Source organism: Triticum dicoccoides, chromosome 1B (assembly GCF_002162155.2).
Source record: "Triticum dicoccoides isolate Atlit2015 ecotype Zavitan chromosome 1B, WEW_v2.0, whole genome shotgun sequence".
Classification (NCBI taxonomy): domain Eukaryota; kingdom Viridiplantae; phylum Streptophyta; class Magnoliopsida; order Poales; family Poaceae; genus Triticum; species Triticum dicoccoides.
In genome coordinates, this window is record NC_041381.1 from 108,959,661 (window position 1) to 108,969,443 (window position 9,783).

Sequence of the window (9,783 nt, forward strand, 5' to 3'; positions counted from 1 at the left end):
GAAGTTCAAATCGGCAGCTGAGACCAAGCTTGTTGACTTCGTGCCCGGCGATTCATCCAAGCAGTTCACTGTCAGTAATAATTTGGATCCCAAATAGGAAAGCGCGCTCATCGAGTTCATCCATGAGAATCGGGACATCTTCGCATGGAAGCCATCCGACATGCCAGGTGTACCGAGGGAACTCGCTGAGCACACTCTTAATGTGGATCCTAATTATAAACCGGTGAAACAATTCCTCCGTCGGTTTAATGAAGAAAGGCGAAAGGCCATTGGAGAGGAAGTGGCCAGGCTTTTGGCAGCTGGCTTTATCATTGAGGTGTTCCATCCAGAGTGGCTTGCTAATCCGGTGCTGGTTCTTAAGAAAAATGGCACTTGGCGTATGTGTGTGGATTACACAGATCTTAACAGGGCCTGTCCAGCAGATCCTTTTGCCCTCCCCCGCATTGACCAGATCATTGATGCCACGGCAGGTTGTGAGCGTTTGAGTTTTTTGGATGCATACTCTGGATATCATCAGATCAAAATGGCGGTTAAGGACCAGGAGAAAACATCGTTTATTACTCCCTTTGGAGCCTTCTGCTATGTGTCTATGCCCTTCGGACTCAAGAGTGCCCAAGCCACCTACCAACGGTGTGTACAGAATTGCCTGCATAAACAGATCGGCCGCAATATGCACGCCTATGTGGATGATATTGTAGTAAAGTCAAGGCAGAAGGAGACGCTGGTGGATGACTTGAAGGAAACCTTTGACAACTTGCGGGTTTACAAGATGATGCTTAATCCGGCCAAGTGTGTCTTTGGTGTTCCGGCAGGCTAGTTACTGGGTTTCCTGGTGTCTAATAGAGGAATTGAGGCTAATCCGGAGAAGATTGCAGCTATCACCTCCTTGGCTAAACTGAAGTGCATCAATGATGTTCAGCGCTTGGCGGGCCGAATTGCCGCACTAAGCCGGTTTATCAGCCGCCTCGGAGAGAAGGCCATTCCTTTGTACCAAATGCTGAGGAAGACAGACCATTTCATTTGGAGTCCGGCTGCTGATGAAGCATTTGAGGACCTGAAGCGGCAGTTAGCCAATCCGCCTGTTCTTGCAGCTCCGGTCGACAAGGAGCCACTGTTATTATACGTAGCGGCCAATGCTCGGGCAGTTAGCGTGGCTATTGTGGTGGAACGCAAAGAGGCAGGCAAGGAATATCCGGTTCAGCGGCCGGTTTATTATATCAGCGAGGTGCTTATTGAATCCAAGCAAAGATATCCGCATTGGCAGAAGCTGGTCTATGGTGTTTTTATGGCCAGTCGGAAGTTGAAGCAGTATTTTCAAGGGCACCCCATCACAGTGGTCAGTTCAGCTCCCTTGGGTGATATTATACAGAACCGGGAGGCGACTGGCCGGATTGCCAAGTGGGCTATAGAGCTTGGGCCACACGGACTGAAGTATGTGCCTCGGACGGCAGTGAAGTCTCAAGCACTTGTTGATTTCATCAATGACTGGACGGAGTTACAAGCACCAGAGGAGAAGCCGGATCACACATATTGGACTATTCATTTTGACGGATCCAGGCAATTGGAAGGCTCGGGGGCTGGAGTCGTATTAACTTCCCCACGAGGTGATAAGTTTTGTTATGTTCTCCGCTTAATGTTCCCTTGTACTAATAATGCAGCTGAGTACGAAGCCTTGCTCCATGGTCTCCGGATGGCTAAAGAGATGAATTTAAGCCGGGTTAAGTGCTTTGGTGACTTGGACCTAGTGGCTCAACAGGTGTCTGGCACTTGGGATTCTAAGGACCCTCTCATGGCTGCATATCATCAGGAAGTGGAGAATATTGCGGGTTGTTTCAAGGGTTATCAAGTGGATCATGTGGACCGTCGGAAGAATGAAGCGGCGGATGCTTTAAGCCGGTTGGGCTCTCAGCGTAAACCGGTCCCGCCTAACGTCTTTTTGGACGTGTTGCACAACCCGTCAGCCAAGCTCCCAGGTGAAGCGGATTTGGCTATTCCTGATCCGGAGGCTCAATTGGTGGCAGCCCTGCATGTTATTCCGGATTGGACAGTTCCTTATCTTGCGTACATGAGCCGGGGGAGTTACCAGAGGATGAGATTCTAGCCAGGCAGATAGTCCGGTGATCCAAGTCTATGACGATTGTCAATGGTGAATTACATCATTGCAGTGTATCAGGGGCGTTTCAACGTTGTGTTTCTCCTGAGGAAGGCTGTGAAATCTTAAGAGAAATCCATGAAGGGGATTGTGGACACCATGCCGGTTCAAAGTCTCTGGTGGCAAAGGCGTTTCGTCACGGGTTCTACTGGTTGACAGCGCATGCTGACGCGGAGGACTTGGTTAAACGGTGTGATGGATGTCAGAAATTTTCAAGGCGTGCTCATGTGCCGGCTCAAGAATTGAGGATGATCCCAATAACATGGCCATTTGCAACTTGGGGGCTGGATATGGTTGGACCTTTTAAAAGATCCAAGGATAAGAAAACCCACCTTTTGGTGGCAGTTGATAAATTTACCAAGTGGGTCGCAGCGGAGCCTGTCAGCAAGTGTGATGCAGCAACAGCGGTGCAGTTCATCAAAAAAGTGATTTTCCGGTTTGGTTTTCCACACAATATCATTACTGACAATGGTACCAATTTATCCAAGGGCGCTATGAAGGAGTTCTGTGAACGTGAGCACATCCGACTTGACGTATCGTCAGTGGCACACCCCCAGTCCAATGGACAGGCAGAACAAGCTAATCAGGAAATCTTGCGAGGCATCAAACCCCGGCTTATGGTCCCATTGCAAAAAACACCAGGATGTTGGGTTGAAGAGCTACCATCTGTGTTATGGAGTATCAATACTACGCCAAACCGGTCCACAGGATACACACCATTTTTCATGGTCTATGGAGCAGAGGCAGTTCTCCCTAGTGATATCCGGCACGATTCGCCTCGTGTGGCAGCTTATGTTGAAGCGGACAATGAGACAGCACGGCAAGACGCTTTGGACCTATTGGACGAGGAGCGTGATATAGCGGCTGCCCGTTCGGCGATTTACCAGCAAGATCTTCGTCGCTATCACAGTCGCCGGGTTAGAACCAGAACTTTTCAAGAAGGAGATTTGGTGCTTCGACTCATTCAAGATCAGACGGATATGCACAAGTTATCCCCACCTTGGGAGGGACCTTTCGTGGTCAGCAAGAATTTGCACAACGGGTCGTACTATCTGATGGATATTCGAGAGCATAAAGATTCACGTACATCAGAGGAGGAGACTAACAGGCCGTGGAATATAGCTCATCTTCGGCCTTACTACACTTGAGCCATCGGCTCTATCTATGTACATATCATGACAGTATATATATTATCTTTGATATAATAAAACCGGAGCCTCAGCTAAAGCGGGGTCTCTGTCTTTCTTATCATGTGTGGTTACCTGGAGTGGTTCTGTTTTTAAAGCAGCCTCCGGTTTTCCCCTTGACATTTGTTTTTTATATATCACTGGGGGCCTTGGTCGTGTCCGAACCAACGCGACACCCTTTGATAGGAGACAGCCACCAGATCATTTGGGGACATGGTCAAGTCTGAACCAGTCACGCCTCTTGGTCGGCCTAAGGCCACAAAATCACTTGGGGGCATGGTCGAACCCGAACCATTGCCACGCCTCTTGATCTGGCATATATGCCACGAATCATTTGGGGACCTGGCTGACTTGAATCATTGTCACTCCTATTGGGGGCCTTGATCCTATTCGACCATGGTAATACCATCTGATCAGCTTAGTATAGCATATTTTTGCAAATGGTTTTTTATCATTGCCTTTGCTTCCATGTTATTTTCATGGTTTGTTTTTTCTTTGCTTTTGTCGGATTTCTTTTATGTCGACAAACACCTTTTTTCCGATTCAGCCGATGGGTTTGATTCCCCTTTGATCCGGAGGAGTATGCCCGGTTTACCTTTTTCCTGTTAACATCATGGAGTAACAAGGGGGCTCGTATTGATTCAGTACGATTTATACGGGAGCTATTTTCTCCCACCTTTTTTCTTTCGACGGTAATGGTTTATAAAACCACCGCTTCAGGCTTGGCTAAGCCAGCTTCATACCCAAACATGGCAGGTATTTATGTATCATATATTTGTTATATTACTGATACACATATCAGGATCATAAACCGGCTGGTGGTATAACCGCCACCGAAGTTCAAATTTTTCTGATTGCAGGAAATATGAATTGGAGTTCTTCAAACGAAAGCTTCAGTACTTATGCACGAAGGCATATTCCAGTTAGAAGCATTAACTATCCTATTACAGGGCAGCACGGTACCCAAATAAGATCATTGTTCTTTTCGGAAGGTATTACAAACAGCTCTCCAAACCGGCTTCTGGTTCAAGCCTGCTCCTCATCCTCCGCCGCTTCAGCTTCCTCGTCTCTACCCATTGGCTGGAAATCAACAGTGGTCCAGTCGATTCCCATTAAAGCTTGGAAAACAACCTCTTTATGGATCAGGGAAGACGGTTCAATATCAGGGGCATAAGTGTGCTTACGGATTGGGGGGATCAGATTCTCCGCTTCAACAGTTGGGGCAGGCACTCGCTTGTTTTGCTTGTTATATTGCGCTTGATAATGCGTGAAATCTGCCTCTTCAGCTAGCTGGCAAGCCAGAGGGCGCACTGCACGGTTTATTGCCCTTAAATCCTCTTCGTTGAATTCAGAGCCATCTTCTTTCAGGCTGGGATAGCCTTGAGCTGCTTCCACAGGATCAAAATCTGGCACCCATGCCTTTGCCCGGATCAAAATCTGGCACCCATGCCCTTCCACAGGATCGCAAAATCTGGCTCCAGTTCGTGCAGCGGATTTTTTCAGCTCCTCAATCCGGGATGGAAGCATTGACAACTTGCTAAGAGTGTCCTAGATTAAAGAGGGTGCCGGGTTGTTGTGAGCAGCTGTGGTGATGATCCGTTGGGCTCCGGTATATAATTGTTCCACCAAGGTGTAGGCAGCTTTCAATTTCTTCCGCACATCATTTCCTAAGTGCCCAATACGTGTGCCTACAACAAGATTGGAATGGTCTCAAACCGGATTTACGCTACAGCAGGTTCAAATTATCACAGAAGTTACAAGGAGCTTACCAAAGATGGCAGCAGTCATGGAGTGTATTTACCGCTGTACGGCCGTCAGTTCATCCACCACCGGTTTAAGGGCAGCTTCAGCATTTTCCGCTCTTTTGGTTAAACCAACCTTTTCAGTGGCCCAGTCAGCCCGCTCTTTCTTGAAGCCTTCTTTCAGCCGTTCAGCAGTGCTCAAAGCGCTGGTTAATTCTTGCTTTGCCTTATCTGTTTCATCCTGCTGGGTTTTCAAGGCCTCCTGCAAATCGGCAACTCGGTCCTCCTTGATTTTCACCTCAGCCTGCACACAAACAGCGTTTAAGCTTTGCACAGGCGATCCAAGGAGTTGAAGTATCAACCACATAACAAAGTTATATGCCTGACACTTGGGGGCTAATGCACCTTCAATTTTTATATATTACTCGATCACAAAGTCCCAAGCTCAATACAAGTATTCAACTTGGCACTTGGGGGCTAATGGCTATTTGATCAAGTTATGTTCTAAGGACAGTTCTCTATTGGAGCCCCGGTTTACTTATGCTAAGTTAGACCGGTTCTTGCGGGCTATACCGATCGGTTTCAAGAATGTTTAGGATCAAGTCCCGGTTTGACCAACGTTACAAACCGGCCCTTGGGGGCTAGAAGGATGGAGGTAATGGCAGCAAGGAAAGAAGTAAGTTACCTCAAATTTATCCCTCATCATTTTGACCAGGCCAGCTTCACAGTCACGGCTAGTGTAAAGCCGGTTTAAATAGCCGGAGTGAAGATCTTGGGCACTCAGAGCAGCATATGTCTCTAGTTCAACATCCCATTTTCCTTTGTTCAAATTGGAAAAATCCTCTTTGATGGTATGCTTGGTAAGGGTGACAGGATTCCCGGGTTCAGAGCGGCCCACACCGGTAATCACAACATCATCATCTTTGGACTCGCCAGTTTGTGTTGGTGCGGCCGTTTGGTCAGCAGGAGTGTGGGATTTCTCAATCTGGATGGAGCTGGCAGGCGGATCGGCAGAGGCTGGAGTATTAACAAGCCCTTCTTCGGGAATAACCTCGTCTTGCAAAGGAGGATCATTGGGGATATCTTCAGAAGTAAACATTTCACGATCCGGCGCTTGGTCATGTTCTGGGGCCACATCTTCTTCAGCCGCTTTATCCAGGCGGGCCTTCTTGCTTGGTTTCGGTTTAGCCCTGAAAGAAAAACAAAAAGTCAAGGAAAAGCATAAGCCATTATGCGGTATACTGGAAGCATATGTTCAGTTTAACTTACCCAGCAATTGTTTTCAAAGGTGGTAGCTGAGTGGCTGACGATTCACCAGACGATGAATGAGAAGTGACCTGATAATCGGAGTCGGATGGATTAAGAGGTTGACGGAAGAAACCTGCTTTAGGATTTAAATCAATAAAAAGGTCGGAGACCTCGTAGCGGCGTTTTCGAACTGGATTGTTCGGTAAACCGGCAGAGGTAACTACCTGGCCACTGTGCCGGTTTGTGCGGCGAGCTTCGTGTTGCTGGGTCTTCATAAGAAATTGGGAATCCAGATAAGCAAGAGGATGAGAAAATTTAACTTTCCGGTTTGCCCGGCGAAATTTTGGCAAAGGCAAGATTTCTGAATCGGAAGAGAGAATGGTTACCTCAACGAATCCCGCATTGCTGGCTTCAGCGTCATCCTGACAAGCATCATCATCAATAAGGCGTGTAAAAAGCAAGCCAAGTGAATCAAGTTCTACCTCAAGATCCGGATTACCCACATCATCATCAATGGCTGGGTCAGATGAAGCGGTGGTTTTTCTCTTACGAGCTGGTTTCTTGATAACTTTGGTCTTGGGCCGGGTTGGCCGTCCTGCCTTCTCCGTTTTATCTTGCGAAAGCTTCTTGCTCCAAAACGGATTATCACTCCGAGTCAGCAATAATTAAAGGTCAGGCAGATAAAGCAGTAACATGTTCAATAATAGAGCAATTAAAATCTTACTGCTGGCGGTTCATTGGTGGTGCAGTAAGGAAGCAGACTGGTTTGGGCACAGAGGTGCTCCGGTTCATTCAACATCTTCTTTACAGATTCGGTGACTTCGTCGTCGGAGATTTGAATTTTGATATGTCGGAGTGGGTCATCAATGCTGCTAGTGTATGTGCACATCAAACCGGGGCGCCGGCTTAGAGGCAGAATGCTCCATGATATCCAGCAGCGTGCAAGGTCTATTCCTGTTAAACCATTGGCCATGAAGGCCCGGAGCTTGGACAGTTGAGGAGCATATTTAATTCTCTCCTTGGCGCTTAGCCTCTGTGGAAAAGGGTGAGTGTTGCTGAGCCATTCCGGACGGAAGCCAGGCAAGGGATTTGCATTGTCAGGGGAGGTATCCTTGCAATAAAACCAAGTTGCGTTCCACCCCTTGGGATGAGTATGGAGTTTGACGGTGGGGATAGGTGATTTCCTTCCTCTTCTGAATGGCCATACCTCCCAGTTCGGTATTAGGGCCGTCGGTGAATTCGGTACGGCGGTTCAGATGAAAGAGATCTCTAAATAACTCGACTGAAGGCTCATCTTGAAGGTATGCCTCAGAAAGTACTTGAAAGTGACATAGATTGGTGACGGAGTTGGGGCCAATATCCTGTGGACGGAGTTGAAAGTTGGCTAACACATCCCGATAAAATTTAGAGCCGGGCGGCTTGAAGCCCCGGGCCATATGATCTGCGAAGACCACGACCTCTCCTTCCTGGGGCGTGGGAGGACATTCATCTCCAGGAACCCTCCAGTTGATCGTATCTTTACTATCCAAAGCGCCGATCAGGACTAGATCGTCCAACTGTGATTCTGTGACGCGAGAGGGAACCCAGTTGCACTCATACACTTGTTTTGCCATGATGAGATCTACAAGAAATAGGTAATCTGGTTCAAGGACATGCCGGATAAAAAGGTGTTAATCTAACTACGATAAACCGGCGGCCGTGCCTATAAACCGGTTTTCTACAATGCGGCGTCAAAATGATTCTGGCGGTTCAACCAGGGGACTAATGATATATACCGATTTAGCAGTTTTTTTTATGGTAAAGTTAAACCGCCTGACCTAGGCGTCGGAAGCAATTGAAGCTATGGATAATTATGTATGCAGAAACAAGTTTCACAAAATCTTGTTACAGCCGCGGATCTACAGCAAGCTCACAAAACAGGAAATATCTCGAAGAGTAAGGCGGAAACAGAAGTGAACCATTGAGCGGATATGTGCGGGAGATCTATGGGATTAGATGAGAAGTTGCAAGCGGAGGCTTAGGGATCGCTACTGAATACAACAAGAGTTCGCGGATTCATTCAAGATCAGAGAACAGATATGAGCGCGTGATGAACACAACACGAACACGGAACCCTAAGAACGGATCTAGGTTAAGAAGAGGAGAAAGCTTACCGGGAACGGAGAAGATGCGGGAAGGTGCCGCAATACTCTGGTACGTTCAGGTTGATGCAGCAGCCTGAGGCGAGGCAGAGGTCGACGGCGGTGGCGGAGCTCCAAAGCCGGCGACGTGAGGAAGAAGAAGAAGAAGGGACGAAGGGGAAAGGAAAGAAATGACCCTTCGGTCTTATTTATAAGGCAACAGAGTTAGGTCAAGCGCGTGGATCCAGGAGCTGCCGTTAAAAGAGGGCGTTATAAATGACAAATTTCATGATGACGTCATGCCGGTTTACAACAACTAGAAATGATGACAACATGGCGGTTTACCAATTACCAGAAGATGTCCAAGATACAAGATTTTGTGAAGGATTGACATGAACCAGTTCAAATCAATCTGGGGCCTAATGTTGGGGATATTACCACTAGGCGTAAACCGGCCTACTTGGGCCGGGTTAACTTCATTTGTGGTATAAGCAGGTGAAGGCCCAAGGCCTATAGTCGGTTTAGAATCTGTAGCCGTAAACCGACCTGATGTATAACTTGTATTGTAAGTTAGGAATAGAGAGATACCAACCGGGATACGAATATGAACCGGTTGGGACTCTATGGACCGACGGGCGTCACCCGTGTATATAAGGGGATGACCCGGCGGCGGTTCAAAACAACAACAACAACTCGAGTCTAGGCGAAGCTTGTTTGCTCCCTAGCCATCGAGACCACATCAATTCCATCATAACTAGACGTAGGCTTTTACCTTCATCGAAGGGGCCGAACTAGTATAAACCCCTCGTGTCTTTGTGTCCGCTTTAACACCTTCAAGTAAACTCGTAGAGATGGCTCCACGACTAAGTCCTTTTGCTAGGACATCTGCCGTGACAAATCCACGACAAGTCCTTAGTGAACCTCCTATAAAAACCGTCATGACCAAGGAAACTTCTTATACCTTTAATGTCCTTGGGACAGGCATCTTTTCAATAGCATCAACTTTAGCTTTATCAAATTCAATACCTCTTTCAGAAATTTTATGCCCCAAGACAATGCATTCATTAACCATAGTTGCACTTTTCCCAATTCAAGACAAGACTAGTGTCTTCACATCTCTGCAACACTCGATCAAGGTTGCTCAAGCAATCAGCAAAAGAGGATCCATAAACGGAGAAATCATCCATGAATACCTCACAAATCTTTTCACAAAAGTCAGAGAATATAGCCATCATGCATCTTTGAAAGGTAGCAGGTGCATTACATAAACCAAAAGGCATACGTCTATATGCAAAAGTACCGAAAGGACAAGCAAAAGTAGTTTTTGATTGATC